We start from the raw sequence: 23526 nt of genomic DNA on the forward strand, positions 1-23526 counted from the left end.
CAGGTTGGATGCCTCATGGGTGATTAATTCTTATTAAGCCAATTATTCCCCCAGCTTCCTATTTCCTGACTCACTCTCACAGATGTGAGTCAGTGAACTCTCGTCTTGCTATGGAAAAGCAATACAGTGTTCTACCCCCTTTGTAGTTTTTTTTTTTTTTTTTTTTTTTTTTTTTTTTTTTTTTATGTATAAGAACTGACACCGGGTCTTGCTTCAGATGTTCATAGAAGGAGCTAAAATGACAGATTCGTCATTCTTGTCTGACAGGGATCCAGGGCTGGAGAACAGATGTGGAAAGAGTGATCGACACTGCCTAAGCACTGGCAGGTGTGCCAATGCCGCCTCACTAGTACCTCGCTATGTATAGAAAGCAACGCTGAGATATATAATGGTGCTGATAGAAGCAATGAAATAATATCTAGTCTCTAAAAGGGCTCTCCATGCACCAGGTAGGATCCCAAGCTACGTGTCTGCGGCATGTGTGCAAGAATCCTGGCAGGATGTTCTATCGCTAACCCCACTGCGCCGATGATAAAACGGAGGCACAGAGAGCAAGAGCTCCGTCTCGGTTAGGCTCCCTTCTTCTCATGTGATTCATGTGCTTTCGTGGCTTGTGACATGCACGAAACATCTCCTAGTGTAAGAGGCTGATTTCTCAACCGATGCTGCCCAAGTCCTTGAGCTCCCCCGGCTTCCCCGTGAACTTGAGCATATTAGTTCCACTTGATAGCCGGGAGAGCAAAGACTTGGAGGGGGCAATAGGTTTGTTCTTCCCGGAGAGGGTCCATGATGACAGCTAGATTCCAGCTCAAACCTCCAGGCCTGGTGTTGCTCCCAGCACATCACCACGCCTCTCCTCATGGAGATGGGGGCCCATCTATGTGTCTGTGTGGCATGGTGGCTGCTGACATGCTTCTTATTTGTTAACCCGTTCCCTTTCTGAAGCACTTGGCTCTGGTGTATCTACCCCATAATACCCTGGGATTTTAGGGAGGAGGCGCAACACTTCCTCAAGGACCAGAAAGATAGAGCGCTGGTCCTGTGGGAGTGGCACCATCTCCAGATGAAGCTGTGCTTATAGTTAGTTGGTCAGGAATCCCACCCCACCTCCAGCAGGTGTGGCGTGCCATGATGTAGCTGAGCTTTCCCCCTCCAGGAGCCCCACCTTCCCAGCTCCTCTTCAGTCCCTCCTTTGGTACAGGTCCTACAGCCCTGGGCTGGCCTCATGCTGTCCTACCAACCCAGACTGAGATTCCACACACAGCAGAAGAGATCACATGATCCAAAGACCACCCCCACCCCCAGCCTCCCCACCCCACTACCCCCAGCCCCCTATCCCCACATCCCTACCTCCCTATCTCTCACCCCCACCCCCTGTCCCCCACCCCACTTCATTGCCAGCTCTTCATAAACATGGACAAGTACTTTCTCAGAGCCACCACAGAGCCCATAGCCTTCCTTTGCCCCAGCACTGATAGGTTCAAGTGGGAGAAACTATTCATCTGTCTACTGTGTGCTCACCCATCTCTTCAGCACGGTATCTCAAGCATCTCCCCAGGCTCTCCTAGGTGACTCAGAGAAGGTGACTCCCCAGGGGCTCCCATTCTTGGAGGACGACAGACTGCAAGCACATAAGGCAGGTGCCTTTTAAGTTCTTTCCTTGCTGTGAATGACATTTATTTTGGCTTGCAGTTTTAGAAGGCTCAGTCTGTGATCACTACCCCACGTGCTTGAGTTCAGCATCGTGGTGGTTACAACACATGGTGGAGGAGAGCAGATAGGAAGTTGAGTGAAACAAACAGGAAGGAGCCAGGGTTGAGACCTTCCCAAGGACCCACCTCCAGGCCCCTGCTCCTTCTAACTAGAACCCACCTCTGAGGGGTTCTAGAACCTCTCAGAATAGTGGCACAAGCTAGGGACCAAGGCCTCAATACACACACAGCTGGGAGTGGGGAACATTTCATATCTAAACCACAGCGGAAGGAAACGGAAGCAGGGTATGAGGGCGTATGTGTGCCATATCACAAGCCTCATCCGAGAAGACCTTGGTGACAAGGTCATATTTGAGCAACCAAGTAAGCGAAATAATAGAGCTATCCGTATGGTTAACAAGAAGACATCTTCCAGTCAGAGAGAAGACCTACAACAGCCTGAAATGATACCACATTTGACCTGCTTGAAGACCTACAAAGAGGCCAGGGTGGGCAGAGTGGGATGAAGGGAGGCAAGGATGGTAGAAGAGAGGGTCAAAGATTGCCTGAGACAATGTAATGGAGTCTAGCTCAGATTACCTTAATGTAAGGGTGATCTGAAGTCCAGGCTGTCCACTCAACGCTGGGCACCAGCTACTCCAGACAGCACAGGCTGGCATTTAGGGGACAGTGGAGGATAGATGGGACTTGGGGTGATGGGAAATGTAGGCTGGAGAATGGATGCAGCCACAGTAGCTGGTTCACACCGAGAACCAAAGCAGAGTGGGAGCCGGATGCACCCACCACCTGGAAGCAAGCTGAAACCAACTCTGCTCCTATGGCACCACATCAGTTCCTGCAGCAAGGCCGTCTGGGGAAGGAAAGGGGGCTTTTCTCTGACAACACTGGGCCTGAGTCTGGCCGTGGGTCTGGCCCTGGCTCACTTTGATTGCTCCTGTAAAGTCACAGAACAGAGAGGGGAAAAAGTCTCCCTTGGGCCCTCATGGCACAACTGGGTGCAGTCTGTGATGGAAACCGGGGAGTGGTTAAAGGCTGACGTCTGCCCAGGGTGAATGAAATTCTCCCAGTCCCTGCTTTTCTGAGTGGATCGTCCAGTCTCAAAGACTGACCCAACTTTCTGGTTTATTTGCAGCTTCTCTGTTCTTCCATCCTAGAGAGGGCTCCAAACTTGTGTCACTCAGGCACCATGGCCCCTGTGAAGGCCAGGGCTACATAGAAACCCCCAGGTGCACTCCCAGACCCTGGGGCTGGGATGAGTCAGGTGAGCAGGTGAGTAGGCAGGACTTCAAGTAGAGCCTGGCCCTCTTCCTGCTTGCTATAGAGGAATGTATGACTGCTTTGGTGTGCAAAACCTTTGACATGCATTTCACACGCATGTGCACACACACAGACTCAAAACCAAAACCATCTGAGACATAATCCACACATCATAGAGTCCATTCTTTTGAAAATCAGTTGGCTAAAGCATCCAATCACAAGGCTGGGTAGCCATCACTCACATCGTCCTCATCACCCACCAGAAGTGCCCTCGTCCCCTTTAGCAGTCTCTTTCCCTTAGCCCTGTGTGTCTACACACTTACACATACTGGACATTTCATATAACTGGAATCATACAAAGTGTACCCTTTTGTCTCTCCCTTATAGTGCAAATCAGGGCTTGGCTCCTTCACATGGCTAAATAATGTTTCTTGCGGAGGGATACATCACACTGCGCCTCCTGGTTCCTCAGCTAGTGAACTTTTGGGTTGCATCTGTTTTTTGAACTCTTGGGACCAAAGCTTCTGGGAGCATCATGTACGAGCTTTTGTGACGGCATGCACTTTTATCGGGCCGCAATGGTCAGGTCATACATTGATTCTGCATTTAACTATTTGAGAAAGAGCCAGGCTGTTTTCTTGCAATAACTACACCATATTGCCTTTCTGTTCTAGTGACATTTCTGTTACTGTGATAAAATACCCCAACCAAAAACAATTGGAGGGAGGAAAGGGCTTATTTCCTCTCATAGGTTACACAGTCCATCATCAAGGGCACAGTCAGGAAGGAACCTGGAGGAGAAACCACAGAGAAATGCGGCTCACTGGCTTGCTCTCTCTGACTTATGTTTAGCCTGCTTTCTCCTCCCCTCTTCCCACCCCCTTGCTCCTTGCCCCCCCCCCCCCCCCCGCACGCTTTGTCTTTCTCTTCTCCCAAAATTGCTTTTATATGCAGGGATGCGGTGTCTGCATATCTGTCTGTGACACGTGTGCTTGGTGTCCACAGAGACCAGAAGAGGGGATCGGATTCTCTGGCGCTAGAGTTACAGGGGGTTGTGAGCTGCCATGCAGGTTCTAGGAGTCGAACTTGAGCCTTTGGAAGAGCAACAAGTGTTCTTAACCGCTGAGCCGTCTTCCTGCCTCATTTTCCTGCTTTCCTATATAAACCCAAGGCCACCTGTCTAAGGGCGGCACTGCCCGCAAGGGGCTGAGCCCTCCTATGTCAATCCGCAATCAATAAAATTCCCTCATAGAGATGCCATAGGCCAATCTTATGGGGGCCGTTTTCCAATTGATGTTCCTTCATCCCAGGCAACTGTAGTTTGTGTCACTTAGACAATAAAACACTAGCCAGTATATGTTCCATTAACAGTGTGTGAGTCCCAATTTTTCCACATTCACATCAACTTCGGGTGTTCTTTGGGTTTTGGTTTTGGGTTTGGGTTTGTTTGTTTGCTTGCTTTGTTTTGTTTTTCTGTCTTGGTTGGTTGCTTGGTTAGTTTTAGATAGGCTCTCATATAGCCCAAATTGGACTTGAACTTACTGTACGGCCAAAGGTGGCCTTTGCATTCTCCTTCCTCAGACTCCCCAAAGCTGGGATTAAGACCATGTGTCACCACACCAATTTACATCAGTATTTTCCATTATCTTTTTTGTGACCCTGCTGGGACATGTAGGGCAAGATGTCCCTGTGCCTGACACTTGCATCCATTTCTTAGTACGGCTGAATACCCCTCATCATCTTACCTGTAGTTTATAAGCCTTCCTCGGGTAAATATTTACTTGGACTCTTTGTTAACGTCTTACATTGCTTGGCCATTGTTGCACTGGAAGGTTCTGCATATATTTTGAATTTTAAAAACTGTTTATCTTTAATTTTGTATTAATATGTGTGTGACTATGTGAATGTATGATACACATGTGTGGGTTACCAGCAAAGGGAGAAGATGTTGAATTTCATGAAGCTGGAGTCACAGACGGTTCTGAAGGCCTTCTGGTGTGGGTGGTAGGAACCAAACCCAAGGCCTCCGTAGGAACAGTGTATGCTCTTCTTCGCTGAGCCATCTCTTTAGCCCTATTTCGAATGTTCTTAGTAGATGTGCGATTTGCAAATAGCTCTCTTCTCTGCAAGTTGTCCTTTGCTTCCTGATAGAATCCTTCAAAGCACGCGAAATTTAAAACTTTGTTCGAATTCAATGCGTGTGTTTTTTGACATGTGATTTATGTCCTTTTGATATATCACAGTTCAGAAGTTGCTATCTAATCCAAGGTCATGAAGGTCATGTCTGCCTTAAAAGTGTTTAGTTTGGCCCCTAAGTTATGTCTGTGATTCACTTTGTGGTAGCCTTTCTACACGGTGTGAGGCAAGGCGTCTATCCGTCCTCTTGTTGTCGGTACCGCTTGTATCAGAATAGCTTATGGAAAAGTTTCTCTTTCTCTTGCGGAACTGTCTTGACACCCTTGCCAAAATTCTGTTGATTCCTGTATATTTTTAAAAGAATGATGGTTTTTGGAGCCAGAGAGATGGCCCAGCAGGTAAAAGCACTGTAGTTAAAAACTTACTCCTGCAGAGGACCCAGGTTTGGTACCCAGAATCCACACGAGGTGGTTTACAATGGTCTGTCACTCAATTTCCAAGATATGTGACACCTTGTGGCCTCTGAGAGCACTTGCACACACATTTGGTACGTAAAAACTTACATAGGCATACACAAATAAATAATCTTTTTTTTTTTTTAATGACGGTTCTATATTTGATTGTGAATCAATTTGTTGTGATCAAAATTATTCTGTGACTTGACATGACTATCACACAGCACAGACCCCAGCACAGAACTGATGTATGGTCGGCAGTAGACAGACTAAATAAGCCTATGAGACAGGTACGTTTTGAGACCCTTGTATTCAGGGAGCCCTGTTGGATGGAAAGAAATAATTTTCCTTTCTGGCCTCTGCTCTTCAAGTGACCCTACTGAGCCTGACTGTTTCTGCCAACCTCAATTCTGGTTCATCTTGTAGCTGTGATTCTGTGCTTGCCTAGGAACTCCACCCAGACAAGCCTCAGCTCCTCTTATACTGGAAGAATTCCTGCTCTGATACGAATCCTGGGCAAGGATGCTTAGTGTTGTGGGCTGGGGTGGATGCCTTTCTGTAGGTTATAGGGGTGGCCTTTTATATCAGTGTTTTCTAGCATTTCCAGACCTGCCCTTGAGAAGCCAATACAGGGCCCCCAGAACAAGTGTTTTCATTTCTAATATGTTTCTTTCCTGTCCTGTGCCAAAACCAGACATTTTTTAGTCTGGCTAGTACAGTGAAAATAGAATTTGTGGCTTGATTTTTTTTTAACTTTGTTGTCATAAACATCTTCCATATCTTACATGGTCCTCCTATGTGCAATATGCCTTCTCATTAAACAGACTTTTTTTCTCTCTCCCTCTACTTCCTAGATTTAAGAACTAGTCTTTAAGAAACAAAAATTGAACAAGCCAAGCCGTGTCCCAGTCGCTAGAAGGACAGGGCTTGTCTGGACATTCCCTGCAAAGCTCGAGCCTAAGCGGTGGTAGGCTGGATGAGGCCTAAATGCTGCCAACAACCCCAGTGTCCACCGAAAATAAGAGATGAAGCAATATGCGTGTGGGGCTTAAACTCTTCCAACTTCCAGCAATGTAATCAATTAATGAATCGTGAGACTCCAAGTCACATTGGAAACAGAGGCAGAAGAGAGAGCAAACTAGAGCCGGGAGTAGGAGAGGCGGGAATGGCGAGCCAGGGGCGTTCCCATGGGGAGGGGAACCTTGCCAATTTTGCTTGGAATCTTACAGGGAGCCTTTAATCTTTGAAGAAAGCTTGTCCTGCATACAAGTTTCCACTGAGCAGCTACAGGCATTTTGCGTGCAGAATTTCCAGGCCACCCCATGGGCAGAACACTGGACTAGATTCCGAAGAAGCCCGGGCAGAAGAAAGAGAACAGGGCCCTGCTCCGTGCGGGGCGGGGGGAGGGGGGCGGGATGTGGGGGGGGGCATGCTTCTGTAAGGCCAGGGGAGCCGGAACACCCATGGCGGTCCTCCTCACAGGGTCTTGCAAGACAGCTGAGTAGCCAGCCAGCAAGCATTGTCCCCACGCAATTAAACAAGAATGCCCCACGTGACGGTTCCACTGTGAAAGTTTTCAAATAGTGTTTGGAATGTTTACATAATTGTTCAAAAGAGCCTTTTTCAATGTACCTGTTTACACTCTTCCCTTTGGAAATTCAGCAATCAGGCCATGGAGGACTCTCAGCTTCCACTTGCGGCCCTTGATTGCCGAGGGAGGAAAGAAAGGCCCGTCAGTGAATCGCTGGGAAAACATGCCCTAACAAACGCCCTGTAATGAGGGGCTCCTTCTTCTGCAGGCGTAGGAGTGGCGGGGTGGGGGTGGGGGGGACGGGAGTAGACAGGGGAGCAGGGGCGCAGAGCCTGGGGGCCGCGAGAGCGCGCGGTGTAGCCCGTTTTGTTGTGTGGCTCCCGGCTGGAGGGAGCGCCCGACCCCAATGCCTTTGTGTGCAAATTTCCCACCGGGGCAAAGCAACTTTCCACAATTTAATTAAGTGGCTTTAGAGTCCGGAGTTGGCCTAACAAGCTCCCGTTCATGAATGAAAGATTTGTCCCCCAGCAGCGGGGGCCCCCGGTGGAGACAAAGTGGGCAGCAGGGACGGCTGGCTCTGGCCGTCAGGAGCGAGCGGGCGGGGAAGCGGCTGCGGGGGCTGGCGGCGGTCCTTCTGGGACGCGTCTCACCTAGCTCGCGGCAAATATGCCATCCATATGCCCAGGATCACAACCGAATCAGCTCCATCAGGCCTGGCAAAGAGACATTTAAATTGCTAATATTGTGCCGGGGAGCGATGACAGCCTTGCCAAGGATCAGCTCTGTAGGATCCACAGAGACAAACCTGGGGCGGGGAGGGAGGATTCAGAAAAAGCCCAGCCGGAGTGAGAAATAGAAAAACACGAGAGGCTACAGCTGTGGGAGATCCTTGGTAGCGAAATGTCAGGAGAAAGAAAGGCCGAGGGGAGGCCGCAGTGGGGCCGTGGAACTGGTAGACCACTGGGACCCTTTTTTCATCCGTTATTTTTTATACGTGGCCAGCTGGAGTTTGCTCTGGGGTTCTTTGCAACCGAGCTTAGGGCTAAGGTAAAGACAGGTGACAGAAACAGCAGACGGGGGGGGGGGGGGGGGAGGTGACGAGAGAGAGAGAGAGAGGAGAGAGGAGAGAGAGAGGAGAGAGGAGAGAGGAGGGAGAGAGAGAGAGAGGAGAGAGAGAGGAGAGAGAGAGAGAGGAGAGAGAGAGAGAGAGGAGAGAGAGAGAGAGAGGAGAGAGAGAGAGAGGAGAGAGAGAGAGAGAGAGAGAGAGAGAGAGAGAGAGAGAGAGAGAATGTATCAATATAGATATGTATGGCTGTAGAGTGGTTTGTCGGTTTGGGATAAGGGTCTTTTGTAGCCACTCCTCGGCGGGTTCGCTGAGTGTTTTTCTCTGCCTGTATTTTTAGAAAAAATTATGATGACAGTTGTTAGGTCTCGGGCAGGCAGCACATTCCATTACAAAGTTAGCGTGGGATCAGTATGTAAATAAACCTTTCTAACTGGCAGCTATTTTGGAAGGCAGAACGCACCTGATGTTACAGGCTTGTTCCAGGTCTCTTTAAATACTGCTCTGCCCTCTGAGTGTGCAAATGTGCTCCCAGCCACAGATGCACGCTCTCCTCCTCCCCAGCACTCAATCTTTTGCATCCTCTGTGTCCTCAAACTTCCTCAGTCCCTTCAAAATCAGAGTGACAGGACCAGCTCCAGGCTGGGAGTGTTTGCTTCCCTTGGCATGGTCATTTTTCAGTCCCCTGGTTGCTAGGGGCAGGGAGAAGCACAGTAGAGTCCCTGGCGGTCTATAGAAGGAATTAGAGAAAAGAGAAGACCCAAGAGGCTGAGAGCAGGTTTGAATCCAAATTTCAGGCAGACACTGCCAAATCATGTCAGAGACAATGGCGAGACCGGAAAGGTCAGTGGGAAACAGCCAAGGAGGAGCCACCATTGCAGGGCAAGGAAAAGAAACAGTTTTCAAGGGGCTCCTGAGCCAGCAAGGGTCTAAGACAGCTGACAGGTCTTTGCATGGTCCCTCATCAATAATGATAGAGTCTCCCGGCATGGTGTATGCCTTTAATCCCAGCACTCGGGAGGCAGAGGCAGGCAGATCTCTGTGAGTTCAAGGCCAGTCAGGCCTACACAGAGAAACTCTGTCTCAAAAAAAAAATTTTTTTTTCCAATTTTAAAATTCCATGCACAAGTACACTCAATTTTGCCAACCCTCTGGCTCCCTCCAACTCCTCCCGTGTTCCCCCAACACCCTCTCTCAAATTCCTAACCTGTTCTTTCAAAAGTATTGTTTTACACGCACTACCGAGTTCAATTAGTGTTGCCTGAGTGTTCATATGTTTAGGGCTGACCACTTAGAGTTGGGGGTTCATCTCCAAAGAAAACTGTTCCTCCATCTCTAAACAGTCATTGACTCTGCCTTCATCTAAGGGTGCTTGTGAAATTTTCCTCCATCCGTGTTGGCGTGTCACCTGGTGTGTTCTTGTGCAGGTCTTGTGCAAGTAGCCATATTATTGAGAGTTCATGGATGTGACGTCTTTGTCCAGGATCTCACAGCTGACCCTGGGTCTCAGGCTCTTAGAATCTTCCAAGCCCCTCTTCCTAAACGCTCCCTGAGTGTTGGGTGTAGGGATTATATTATAAATGTTCCATTTGGGGCTAAGCACCTCATAGACACTGATGCTCTGCCTTTGGGCCAGCTGTGGATCTCTCTAACAGATTGTCTGCTGCTTAGAGAAGCTTCTTTGATGAAGGGTGAGAGCTGCAAATGTCTATGGATATCGGGGTAAGCATTTAGAAGGAAATTATTAATTTGGCCACACGGTAGTGGTAGGTTCTCCGCTACAGCCTGTGCCATCTCAAACCTATGTTATAGGTTCTCGACAATGTTTACAGTATCAGGCAGGAGACCTCTCCAATTGAGCAAGGCTTAGGGCTAACCACACAGCGCTTGGTTACTCCCAAGAGACAGGTGCTACTATTGCACTACTGGGAATGTCTTGCTGGCCCAATCTTTGTTGTCATTTTCAGGCTTTACAGCTGGATAAGGCTGTTGATAACCTTTTGCTCTTGGTGGTTTGACTGGCACCTAATGACGCTCTCGGGGCTAGACCTCACAGGGGAGGCTTCTGGGCCAGTACTAGCTCATTTCTCCAAGTCCTGTGACCAAAGTGTACGGTGTCTTCAGCAATGGGGACTTACATTCATATAATGCAGGCAACCAAGTAATATAATGGTAATAGTTTACATTGTTCTGGGGGGGGGGGACCCGTCTCTTTGACCGTTTTAAAAACTAGCTGTGTCTGTGCACACCTGCATTAAAACAAAAATACTTCTAGAATATTCTAAGTATGGGTAATGTCGGAAAGCATAGTAAAGTGTGTGTGTGTGTGTGTGTGTGTGTGTGTGTGTGTGTGTGTTGGGTGTGTTGGGTGTGAGTGTAAGAGGTACTCAATAGACTGATGTGCTAGTTATGCCACAGTCCATAATTAAGGGAAGTCGGGGCAGGAAGTTGAGCAGCAACTTAGCGCAGATCTATGGAGGATGGCAGCTTGCCAGCCATTCCCAGGCCCATGATTGGCTATCTTTCTTATAAAGCTCAGAACCACCTGCCTAGGAATGGTGCCACCCACAGTGGACTGGGTCCTTCTTCATCATCAAGACAACCCGTCACAGACATGCCCACAGGCCATTCTGAACTGGGCAATCCTTCAATTAAGGCTCCCTTCTCACATATATGGCATGGCAAATTGACAGATAAAGCTAATAACCTTGGGGCATGGTGGTCATCTTTCTTTCTCTCTTTCTTTCCTTTCTTTCTTTCTTTCTTTCTTTCTTTCTTTCTTTCTTTCTTTCTTTCTTTCTTTCTTCCCCCAAGACAAGATTTCTCTGTGTAGCCTTGGATGTCCTAGACTCACTTTGTGGACAATGCTGGCCTCAAATCCACAGAGATCCGTCTACCTCTGCCTCCCCGGGTGCTGGGATTGCATTGCACCGGGCTGATGGTCAATTTTCTAAGCACTCCTACTTAAGTCACTTACTGCACCATGTGTGTTGGGTGCCCAAGCAGTTCTGGTGTTTCTCTGCGTAACGGAGCTGAGATCCGCTTTCTGTCACTTGTGCTTGTGGTCTTACACCCCAGATCAAGGCTTCCTGCTTGACAGTCTAGTTCTCAAGACAGGTAGTATCTTGCTTGGAGGTTTTTCTTCTCCAGACTACACAATTCTCACCCTTTATCATCAGAGTCCCCTCCCTCCAGCGGTCACTACTGGGAGCCTTTTTTTTTTTTCCCACCACGGTTTTGCTCGTGATAAGCGTCTGAAGGGGGCAGGGATCAGACACTCCTTTGGGATACCTTAGCATGATCTAACGTCAGAAGCATCGCTTTAATGGGAAAGGCGCATGGAGAGTGCGATTGTGATGTCCTCCTTGCCTTGTCTTTCATCGTATTAAGGGTGGTCAGGTGAGCTAGACGTTTGACCTGCTCTCTCTGGACCCAGTGGACAAGACTGGATGTGTGGGATGGAGCAATGTTCCAAGAGAGTCTTGTGGCAGCTTGGGATAGAGAAGTCTTTAAGGAACAAGTGGTTGTCACCTCAGTGACATGCTCTGAGGTGGAGAGACATCCTCACCACCTGGTGGGGGTGTCGGGGAAAGGTGGAGAACAGTAGAAGGCGCTGGTCAGCTGGTCAGCTGGTCCTTGGTATAGAGCTGCAGCAGTCTTCCCACAGTGTGGCTTCTAAGGTGCCTCACAAGCCTGGACTCTGGGCATTCATCCTCTCAGGCATTTATGGATGCAGGATGCCACTGCTGTAGCTGCGCAGACTCACATACTTTATGCAAATAGCAGAGAATGGAGATCATATATATTCTTGTTTGGAGCAAGATCCATGTGACATAGCATCTGAGCATGGAAGCACATGCCTGTCATCCCAGATCAGAGAGGCTGAGGTGGAGGATTATGAAGTCAAGGCCATTCTGGACTATATAACAAGATAATTCTTTTTTTTTTTTTTTTTTTTTTTTTTTTTTACGCACACATGGAACTGGAGAGATGGCTCAGAAGTTAAGACACTCACTGCCCTTACATAAGGCCTAAGTTTGGCTCCCTCGTCAAGCAGCTGACAATCACCTGTAACTCCAGCTCGGACCAGAGCACTGTGACAGGGGCACCGCATTCACAGAAACACTTACATACATGTAATTAAAAATAAATTTCAAATGTCACAAAATTTATCATCTTAAACAATTTTAAATGTACAGTTCAGTGGGGTTTTGTACATTCATCCTGTCGAGGACCCTTCACCTCTGGGTAAGAGCTCAAACTCCTAGCCACTAGGCCACCAGGGAGGCTAAGGTGGACAGCTCCAGGGACCTCATATAAGCAAAACCAAACATTTATCCTTTTATGAACAGCCCATTTCACTTAGCACAGCATCTTTGAGATTCATCACATTGTAGCCTCTCTTGTAAGGCTGAAGACCGTTCCATTGTCTATATGTGTAGTGTCCATCTTGGTCATCCACTTGACTGTTGATGGGCATTTGGATGGATGCTGCTACAAACATGAGAACGGCTACATCAGTGGGAGACCCTGTTTCCAGCTATTTGGGGAATTGCTAGATCACTGACCAGGCACAGTAATTATATAATTAGTTGTTTTCGTGTGTGTGTGTGTGTGTGTGTGTGTGTGTGTGTGCGCGCGCGCGCGCGCGCGTGTGTTTGCACATGCACATGAGGGTGGGTATGCACATGACATGGAGCATGTGTGGAGGTCAGAGGACAGCCTTGAATGCCACCTTCTCCCTTGTTTTGAGACAGAGTGTTGCTCGTGGCTGGCTGGCAAGCCTCCAGCACACTGAGGTCATACGCTTGTGCTACTGTGTTTAGCCTATGTGTGTGCTCTGGGGACTTCAGTTCAGGTCACTAGGCTCCGTTGCAAGTGTGTCACCCACTGAGCCAGCTCCTCAGCCCTCCTGTGTTATTTTCTTAAGTCCGCTTGTATTTTGTTGCTGATGTTAGGACGTGTGGATGTCCAAGGGCACACACGTACGGGTGTGTGGTGTGTGTGTGTATATGGAAGTCACAGGACAATTGCACTTATCATTTCTCCGATGAAGTCTACCTTGACATTTTTGAGACAGGGGTCTCTCACTAGCTTGGGGTCACCAAATAGGCTGGGCTGGCTGGCCAGTGAGTCCCAGGGATCTGGCTGTCCCTGTCTTCCCAGGGCTGGGATTACAAGAAGGCATCACTACAGCCATCATTTTCTATGTGGATTCTGGGAAATCAAACTTGGGTCCTCATGCTTGCAAGGTAAGCACTTCACCAACCGAGCCGTCTTCCAGTCCACCAGTTCTTTGAGCCTGAAAACATAAATTGCAAATATTTCCCCGTTCTGCACTTTGTCTTTTGATGTTATTGCTGCGTCTTTTGCCGCATGGAAGCATTATCCTTGATGAAGTCCAAGTTCTGTTTTCTTTCCTTTCCTTGCCTGTGCCTTTGGTCCCACATCTAAGAATTTGTTGCCTGATCTAACAGCACAGAACTTTCCCTCTGTGTTTTCTTCTATGTGCGTTTTAGTTTCAGAATTGACATTTGGAAGTTTGATCCATTTTGAGTTAACTTTAATACGCAGGGTCAGGTGTCTCACTTCACCCTGTCACAAGTGGAAAACAGAGCACCACTCATTGAAACGGCTCTTTGGGCATTGAATTGGAGTGGCACCCTCTCTGACAACCATTTGAGAAGGCTTGTGTCAGGGCTCGCTAGTCTACCCTAGTCTACGGTCTGTCTTCGTGCCAGGGAAGTAAGCCACATTATTTAGGTCACGGTAACTTTGTAAGAAGTCTTGAAATCAGGAGATTTGAGGCCTCCATATTTGTTCACCTTCAAGATGGATTTGGTTATGTCACCTGTATTTGAGAATGAAATCGCTAACAGTTGCTGTGTGTGTGCGTGTCCTCTCATAGCAGCTGTTAGGACGCAGGTGGGAGGCGGAGAAGAAAGAAGCAAAGCTAAAGGAGACAGGGCAGGGCTGCTTTAACATAAGAGTTACAGGGTGAGGGGCTGGTAAGAGGGCTCAGCAGTGAAAGAGAGCTTGGGACACGGTCATGAAGATCAGAGTTCAGATCCCAGCATCCGCTTAACAAGCCGGAGGTCCTAGAAACACGTATAACTCCATCTCAGAGCATCCAGGACCCTCCTCTTGCATCAGTTTACGCACAGGCATGTGTATCCAATCACACACGTGTGACATATATACACACACACACACACATAAATAAATAAACAAACAAACAAACAGTCTTTATTTTTAAGTTGTGGGTTGAGTCCTTGTTACACAGATTAATAAAGTTGGGAAAGTATTTTCCCCAACGTGGAAGGGCTCATAGTATCTCAATAGGCCATCCTTGCTTATTGCCGCCCCCCCCCCCCGCCCTGCCTCTCATTTTGGATCCTGTCAGCTCATGACGAGTCCTTATGACATTTCGTTCATAGGCACTGGATAGAGTAAGCAAACAGGACCTCTTGCCGCATGGAGTTTGTACCTAGAAGGGCAGACAAATATCACATACTTCCATTGGGTGTGTGTATGGTCACAGCTGATAAACATATGAAGACAAAGTACAGGATGGAGAACACACAGCAGGGGGCTGACTTGACTGGAGGGAGGCGTCAACTTCCTAAGGGAGTGACATTCTAGGCAGAGCCACGGTGGGAAAGTAGGAAGAGATTCTGTGCCGTAGTTACTTTTATGTTGCTGTGACAAGACGCCATGCTCAAGGCAACTTACAAGAGAGAAAGAGTTTAGTTTGTCCATGAGGACAGAGCAAAGCCGTGCCAGCAGAGACATCTGACAGCTCACATCTAAGAGGCAGAGAGAACAATAGGAAATGGGGCAAGTCTTAGGAAACTCTCAGCCCACCCCTACAGACAACAGTCCTCCAACAAGGCCACGCCTCCCAATCCTCCCCAAACAGTTCCACCAATTAACATAAGAGCCTGTGGGGGCCGTTTTCATTCAAATCACCACACGCTGGTGAAGCATCCTGGAGGAACCATATTCCCGGCAGAGGAGAATGAGCTAAAAACCTCATAACAGGGCAACAGAATCTGCTATTGGTACCGAAATGAAACAGGGGCCAACCGAGGATTGCCTTCATATGACTGCTCTGACTCTAAAAGTCACCCAGGTGCATGGAGGAATTCACTAAGAGAGCACACAGGTGTTGCTGTTATGTGTGATTTAAATGGAAACTCACTCTTGCAATGTCGATGACGGGCTCAGAGAGTCACACCTGCCCATGGCTCCACACCCTTCTTGATTGCATGTGAGTGACTTGATCAGAGGCATTTAGTAACTAGGGTCTAAGTCTTTTCCAAGACCCATGGAAGCCTCCTAATGTGTGTCTTCAGTAATGATCACTAAAGACACTGAATATGTGAAGAGTGCATCAAGTACCCACCATCAGCAGACAGGAGGACTTCGAAACTAGGGCAGTGGATGGCTCGGCTCATTACTGCTGTCAGAGGAACTCAGAGGAACACTATCCACCTATGATGATGGTGATTTTGAGGGGGAGGGAACCCTGTAAAACTTGGGAAAACGCTGACAGTATAATACCAAAAGAAGAAAGAACCACACGCAGAATAGTGCCGCCCACTTTGAAGCAGAGGCTCCTTACAACGTTTAATATAATCAAGACACCTCCCCACAGACACGCCCGCAGGCCAGCCTGATCTACCCAGACCCTCACTGAGGCTCTCAGAATGTGGGAAGCTGACAGTTAAAACCAGCTGTGGCCCGTTGGGAACTTTAAGGGTTACTGTTGAATTGGATATTTATTGTTATTACATTTGATTTTACTCTTCTTGAAAAGACAGAGCTTTTGAAAATGTCTTTTGGAGACAAATAAATAAATACATTTACAAGAATTTCTAGGATTAGCTAATAGAATTTCATGAGTAATAATGATAATAATAATAGTAATAATACTTTCTGGATCAATAACAACAACAATAATAAGTACCAACTACATGAAAAGTCACCCTGGCTAGAACATTGGTTGGCTCTAACCTGCAAAGTCTCCTGCAACCTGAAGCGGGAAATTCCATTCCATGATGGTGCACATTAGGGGGGTGTGGCTCGGTTACAGAATGCTCCCGTGGCATGCACACACAAAGCCCTGAGTTCTAACCTTCTCCAGCATCACATAAAACCAAGAGTGGTGGGGCATGCGTGTTATCCTAACATTCAGGAGGTTCAGAAGAGAAGATCAGAAGTTCAAGGTCATTCAAGACCACTCACTGAGTTCAAGGTCATCCTGGGATACTTGAGGTCCTATCTATAAGTAAGTAAGTAAATAAATAAATAAATAAATAAGTTGAAATAAAAGATAGGGGCTGGTGGAATGGCTCAGCGGGGAGTGTGGGGGGTGGGGGGCGGGGAGGTGCGCTGCTGAGCTGCCGAGCTGCCGAGCCAGACAATCTAAGATGGATCCCCAGGACTCACATGGTGGGAGTAAAGAACTGAGTACTAGAAGTTGCTTTTCGATTTCCAAGGGGTTTGTGTTTGTGTATGGACTGATGAATCTTGGTTATATTGATATTCCTTTTATTTAAAATTAGTCTATACATTGTTATTTGTTTTCTTTTTCTTTTTTGTTTGTTTTTTGTTTTGTTTTGGTTTTGGTTTTGGTTTTTTGAGACTTGGTTTCTCTGTATAGCCCTGGCTGTGCTGGACTCACTTTGTAGACCAGGCTGGCCTCGAACTCACAGAGCCTGCCTCTGCCTCCCAAGCGCTGGGACTAAAGGCGTGTGCCACCATGTTATTTGCTTTCTTGAGGTGCTGGAATTTCTTCGGTTTCCCCCTTCCCCCAGGCCCTGGTCATCAGCGCTCGACTTCTGTTAACTTGACAATTCTAAGCAGACTAATGCAGCATTTGTCTTTTAATGGCTGCCTCGTGCCGTTCAGCATCTTGTAATTTAATTCATCCACGTTGCAATGTTTCTAAATTTCCTTCCTTCCCAAGGCTGAATAATATTTCATTGCACCTCTACAGGACATATGGTTTATCCATTCATTTATAGACCACGGTACCAATACCTCGGGGCTGTTGTGAACAGGGACACCTTGAGTGGAGCTTTGTCCATCTGTCTTCTGTCTAGGTCTGTGTGTTGAGGGAATCTTTCCGGGATAAGCACTCCCACACCAATGAGCGTGGAAGAGAGGAGATGTCATTGGTAGAACTGAAGCCAGAGCAGCTCCTGAAAGGCTTAGATATTAGCTTCAGTTTGTATTTTACATTTTATACTCTAAAAACCACAAGGTAGGCCTGGCAAGCAAGCAAGGTTTTACAGAAGCAGATGTGGCAGTCAGCAGGTTGGGAGGGCCAGTGACACGTCGGTTTCTGCTATCTCTCCAGGTTCTTTCTGTTCTAAGTAGCAAATGAAATAGAAGCATGACACCCTGTCTCAGACAGACAAACCACATTTGAGTTTTCCCAATACAATCCCAGAGTGGCCTAATCTATCCTCTGCACGTCAGACATTCAGAGATAATTTTGTCACTTAACCACTGGGTTTCTGGTGCTTTGGGACATGTGACAGGTAATTCAGCTGATCTAAAACTGATATTTAATTTTAGACTGTTTATGAATTAAAGAGACTGCCAAACAAAGTAGTCCCGTAAACAAAATTATACAGAGAGGGTGGAGAGCATTGCAACTGTCTGAGGGGACAAAGCGCATTCAAGGATATTGACAGTTTCATCTGCATGTAATTGATGTGCTAATTATAGACAAATTCATCTACTAATTAGAGCAACATTGTTAGAACTTCCACTTAAACACATTGGTTAACCAAAAAAAAAAAAAAAAAAAAGTGCTTGAAATTAGCAAAATTACTTTTCTTTTCTTTAACAATTTAGGTATGCAAACCAACTCACTTCCCCCCCCACCCCCCCACTAGCTTCTATAAGTATTATTGAATGAACCATCATGAAGTGGATAGAATTTACCAATAACAACAGTGCAAATCCTGCGTGCAGCAAATACTTTGCTGATGTTCTGCTACGTGCCAGGCTTCGTGTGAGACTCTGGGTGATGACGTAGAGCCTTGGACTTCAGGAATAAGAAGGACGGCCCCACAGGGCTAACCATGATAACAAAATAGAAGCAATCATCCTGGGTGCTGGTGTGGCTACAGCCGTGGACCAAGGGCACCTGCTGGCCCGAGGGCTGAAGCCCCAGATAGAAGTCCTAGGGCTTCATTGCTGACAACTGGTGGGTCCACTTCACCCCCACAGCAGCTAAGCTCCGGCGCTGGCTGACTTTTTGGGCAGGTGGGAGACAGAGAAATGGACTGATGATAGCCAAACAAATGAGATCACTTTAGAGGGTACGAAGAGCAAACTGCCATCGGCCACACTTGGGCCTGCGATGGCGCGGGTGGCGAGCTCATTACTTCCGATTCTGAGGGTAAGTGTCAGGAATGGGCGAAGCGTTTGAGAAAGTGACACTTGATCTGATGGTGTGAACGACTTGGAATGAGGTAGGCGCTGTGGTGGCGTAGGGAACACAAGAGGAGTGCTAAGGAGCAGCGGGTTTGAGGGCATCGAGGCAGCCTCGACTAGAGCACAGAAAGAAAAAGGACAAGCCAGGCACCACGGGTGTGCCTGTACCGCAGACTGAGGCAAGAGGGTCACCATGGGTTTGAGGCCCATTTGCCTTACATAGGAAGACCCTTGTCTCAAACAAAACAAAATAAAACAAAAACAAGAAGGAAGGAAGGAAGGAAGGAAGGAAGGAAGGAAGGAAGGAAGAGAGAGAGGATTATATATGCCCGATGACACAGGGAGAGGTTCTGGGCAGTAGTGTGGCGCAGCTGTGTGGAGAGCTACCTTCTGTGTTCAGGAGCATTTCCTTCACCGTGTAGTGACATCCAGAGCTATGTCATGTCTGGTGTAGGTCATCAAACAACATCCTCATAACTTTCTAGAGAATGAAACAGAGAGGAAGCAATAAAGCCTGCCCACCCTGATGAAGGGCAGGCGCAGGAATGGGAGGCACGGAGAACAAGGGAGAGCAAGAGGGATCCCGATACGGCCCTGCCGCTGGCATGGGTAGTGCTGCGGATAAAGGACACCTGCAGCCCTAGAACTTCATTAATGACGGTTGGTGGGACCCCTTCACCCCCTTACCATGGTGTCATGAGATGCATTCGAAAAGCAGGAGACAGCCTCAGAGAAAACCAGCCAGGCAGGAGGGAGAGGACCACGAGTGGGGGCGGGGCTTTGAGATGGGCATTCAATTACTCAGCCCCTCTCTCCTGACTCTGTGCCCACCCCACATTGAATCCTTGAGTGTTTCCTCTCGGCCATCCCTTTTTTTTTTTCCTCATTTCTCAGAAATCCACTTGCCACTTGTGTCCCTGCCTCCATTCAGAGGTGCAGAGCACATCTGGGGTGTTGAACTCACGATGAGGAGGAAGTGGCTAAGTATGAGAGAATTACAGGTGGTGTGTGTCTGCTCTGCCCTCTCGATTTATAGAAAACACACCAAACTTAACAACAACAAAAGACCAGCCAGGGGTGTGGATTTGCTGTGCTAAGAGGATTGATGCTTTTGGGACAGTGACTCATTAGATAGAGGAACTGGACCCTCCTCTCCTAGTTAGCATTTCCGTGTTGATGGGCTCAGTGGAAGGTGGTGATCCCATCAATCTTGCATTTTCCAGCTGTTTCTAAGCTCCCCACTACTATGGTTGGCCTCTGCATTTTGAGGAAGACACCAAGGCACTTGACATTTAAAATTTATCAGCAAAGCTTTAAAAAAAAAAACTAATGTGAATTAAACGGGATTTTTAATCCCCTCAACTGTTGCCATCAGTATAATCACTAACAGAATGAAATCAGAATCAGTGGAGGAAAATATTAATCATGCATTTGCATGTATTAAATATAATTCGGAGGAGAGCAGGTTGCATGCTCCTGGGTGGCAGTGGCATGTGTGAGGCTGGCGGCTGTGGGCTGCAGAGGATGCTGTTCCATGGTGCCTGTCCCTTCCCACCAGTGCCCTGCTACTGTGTCTGCCTGCAGAGACCTAGGCTGATCTAGGGGCGTGAAGCAGGGAGGTAGGGAGGCCTCCTTGTCTCCCCAGAACCACGGGACTCACCAGGATAATACAGGAGCTTGGGGGAACTGCAAATATCTCTTTAAGGAAAGGAGTGTGTGCATCAGAATGAACCCCCTCTGGCTGTCAGATCATCTACAAACTATCAGATTGACCCTCTGCTGGGGGTGGGGTCAAAAAGCAGCTGAAGCCCAGGCCTAGAGATGGAGCTTTTCATCTACAATGGTCTGGGTAGTTTTATTTTTGTTTGTTTGTTTGCTTGTTTGCTTGCTTGTTGTCCTGGATCTTAATGTGCAGACCAGACTGACCTTGAACTCATGGTGAATTTGCCTAATTCAGCCCTCAGAAGTGATTGATGATGGGACTGCAGTGGGGAGGGAGGACGGTATCACAGTCCCCTCCCAACAGTTAAGAACAAGATCACTTAGGTTAAATAAGACCACCTAAACACGACCTGAGCAAGAATGACGCCAATAGACGTGCTAATGTAGATAGGTGTGTGTGTGTGTGTTGTTGGGGAGGCAGGGTGGGGTGGGGGTGCAATTCAGAAGGTCTCAACCCTACACAAAGAACTTCAGGCAACTAAGGAATATGGAGAGTAGCAGAAAAATGATCTTCCCTAGGGAAGACCACACCAACTCAGGGTTATCCAATACCGAGAAGTTATTCCTGAAAATATATATCATATTTTTCAGACTATAAGATGCACCTGACCATAAGACGCACCCAGTTTTTAGAGCAGTAAAACAAGAAAAGCAGTAAAAGCAGCAATTGGACCATAAGGCACACCCTAATCCCCCCTACTTTTGCACACGGGGTGGGGTGGGGTGGGGGAATAGTGCATCTTATGGTCCGAAAAAAATACAGTACATACAAACTACATTATACAGACAGAGCAGGTTGTATTTATGTGTTTAGGAACACGCACACACTACCACCACCAACAACAATAATAAAATTTTAGAAAGAGGCCGTGTGCTTCTAGCTTGTTCCCCTATGTGCACTCTCCTCTTCCTCTCCTCTGTCTTTCCCGTTCAGCCCCGTTAGGCCCTGGCCTGTTTAGCTTCTGCCTTCATGCCATATATGCACACACACAATTTTATATGTCCGTATAAAATCTAGGATCCACAGTGAGAGAAAACATGCCATGTTTGTCTTTCCGCCCCTGAGTGAATGTGCTTAACGTGATGACCTCCACGTGCGTTCATTTTCCTGCAACTGTTGTAACTTTCTTTTTCATGGTTTGTTTGCCACTGTGGAGGCCTGGGAGAGTGGAACCAATAAATGAGAGGCACTAAAGTCTCACACAATAGCCAACTTTATTTGGAGCATCAGACAGTTATACTCGGAGGGTTTAAGAAGAGTCACACATGAAGGCTTCTGTGCCTTCCTCATGTGTTCCTTGGGTCTTTTCCTGAGGCCCATAGAATGACTGCATTTAAAGTTACAGCCATCACCTCCCCAAGGTACACCTATTGTAGACATCTGTCAAAACTCCTATTCTAAAATTTCTATTCTCATTTCTTCCCCACTTTGTTTTCTCCACACTACTTATCAGTATCTAGTATAATAAGATATCTATAGTATCTTATTGTAATTATCAGTTCATAGATTACTTATATTAAAATAGAAAAGAAAAGAGGTTTTCACTCTCCCAGTACAGCCTCGGTGGTGGGAATAGTGTTGGGTATAAATTCCACAGAGATATGGGATGGATGGATGGATGGATGGATGGATGGATGGATGGATGGGTAGATGGTTGAACACTTCCTTTTACATGACAATGGACTTTCTTCCAGATACTGTGCTATATATTTCATTAAGAAATCAGAGTTTGGGGGGCCCCGCCATTCCCCTGCTTCACGCTGTCGCTTTTTTTTTTTTAACATTTGTGCCAGAACCCAAAAGGAACCTGCGGTTAGTTTCACAGGAAGAGGCCTGCCAAGATGTCTATTGGTGTGCCGATCAAAGTCTTGCGTGAGGCTGAGGGCCACATAGTAACATGTGAGACCACACTGGCGAGGTGTACTGAGGGAAGCTCACTGAAGCAGAGGACAACATGAACTGCCAGATGCCCAGCATCACAGTCACGTGCAGAGACGGCCGAGTGGCACAGCTGGAACAGGCGTACACACGCGGCAGCAAGATCCGATTTCTGATTTTCCCCCGACATGTTGGGAAAATGCACCCACGTTAAGGAGCATGAAAAAGAAAAACGAAGGCTCAGGGGCTGGCCGAGGAAAAGCTGCTATCCTGAAGGCCCAAGTGGCTGTAAGAGGAAGAAGACGTGGAACGGGGCGTGGGAACATCTTCCAGAAGCGAAGGTAATTTTCTCTGTTGAAGGGAACTTTGTCCTTTTTTCTCTTAGGTTTTTGGGAGTGGTTTTTTTTTTTTTGTTTGTTTGTTTGTTTTTTTGTTTTGTTTTTTTTTTTTTGCAGGGTGGTGGGGTGGGGATTACGTGTATATATGTCCTAGGTTTTCTTTTGATATTTCTCTTTGTATCAGAGAAACTATTAAGCTAAATAAAATGTGGTTATTTTGTGAAAAAGAAAGAAAGAAAGAAAGAGAAAAAGAAGGAAAGAAATCAGAGTGTGCTTGCTTCTTGGAATGGTTAATATAAGCTGTCAGCTGCACAGGCTCCAGGGTCACCTGCAGGCCCATCTGTGAGCCTGGCCTGGCGGAACCATGGGCAGAGATGAGGATGGTCTCCACCATCCTTGAGATGGCCTCCGTGCACACGGTGCCTATAGTGTGGTTGCGGTGCTCAGATGAAACGAAATCAATAAGATGAAATAAAGAGGCTTGGGGAAGAAGGACTGTGAGTCAGGGCCACCCTGTCTGAAAAACAACCAAACAAAGAATCCATCCGTCAGTAATGAAGTGCCTGAGTAAATGTAAACTTCTCCACACAACAGGGTGTCGCTCATCAGTTCGAAGAAGTAACCCTTCCTATATGCAGCAGATAGATCTCAAAATGAAATCAAGCACCGAAGGAGGAAAGGACCATAGGGAGCTGAGTCCAAGGCCCTTGCTGCCTCCCACATCTCTTCCGTTTCCCTTTCACCTGATACAGGTTTATACATCTGCACCCAGCAGTGGAGTGGCCTGTGTGACTAGGGAGAGGTCTGACCTCCCAGCAGATGGGAGTGTGTCCCTGAGAACAGTGCTTACCTATCTGACCCTACACTGTGGCCATAGTGTTTGGTTTATGAATGGTGACAATAACTATTTTAGACCATGAGAAATGAGAGGTTTTCATCTTTTCTCTCCTGAATGGCTTCCTCTCTCCTTGAGTGTGGTCA

The 23526-nt window shown here is 47.3% G+C and overlaps 1 pseudogene; it reads left to right on the forward strand.

The window, feature by feature from the left end:
• The first annotated feature begins 22170 nt into the window (after window positions 1–22170).
• Window positions 22171–22552, forward strand: LOC127211485 (small nuclear ribonucleoprotein Sm D3-like; annotated as a pseudogene).
• The last annotated feature ends 974 nt before the right edge of the window (window positions 22553–23526 follow it).

This window comes from Acomys russatus, chromosome 29, assembly GCF_903995435.1.
Source record: "Acomys russatus chromosome 29, mAcoRus1.1, whole genome shotgun sequence".
In the NCBI taxonomy this organism is placed as follows: Eukaryota; Metazoa; Chordata; class Mammalia; order Rodentia; family Muridae; genus Acomys; species Acomys russatus.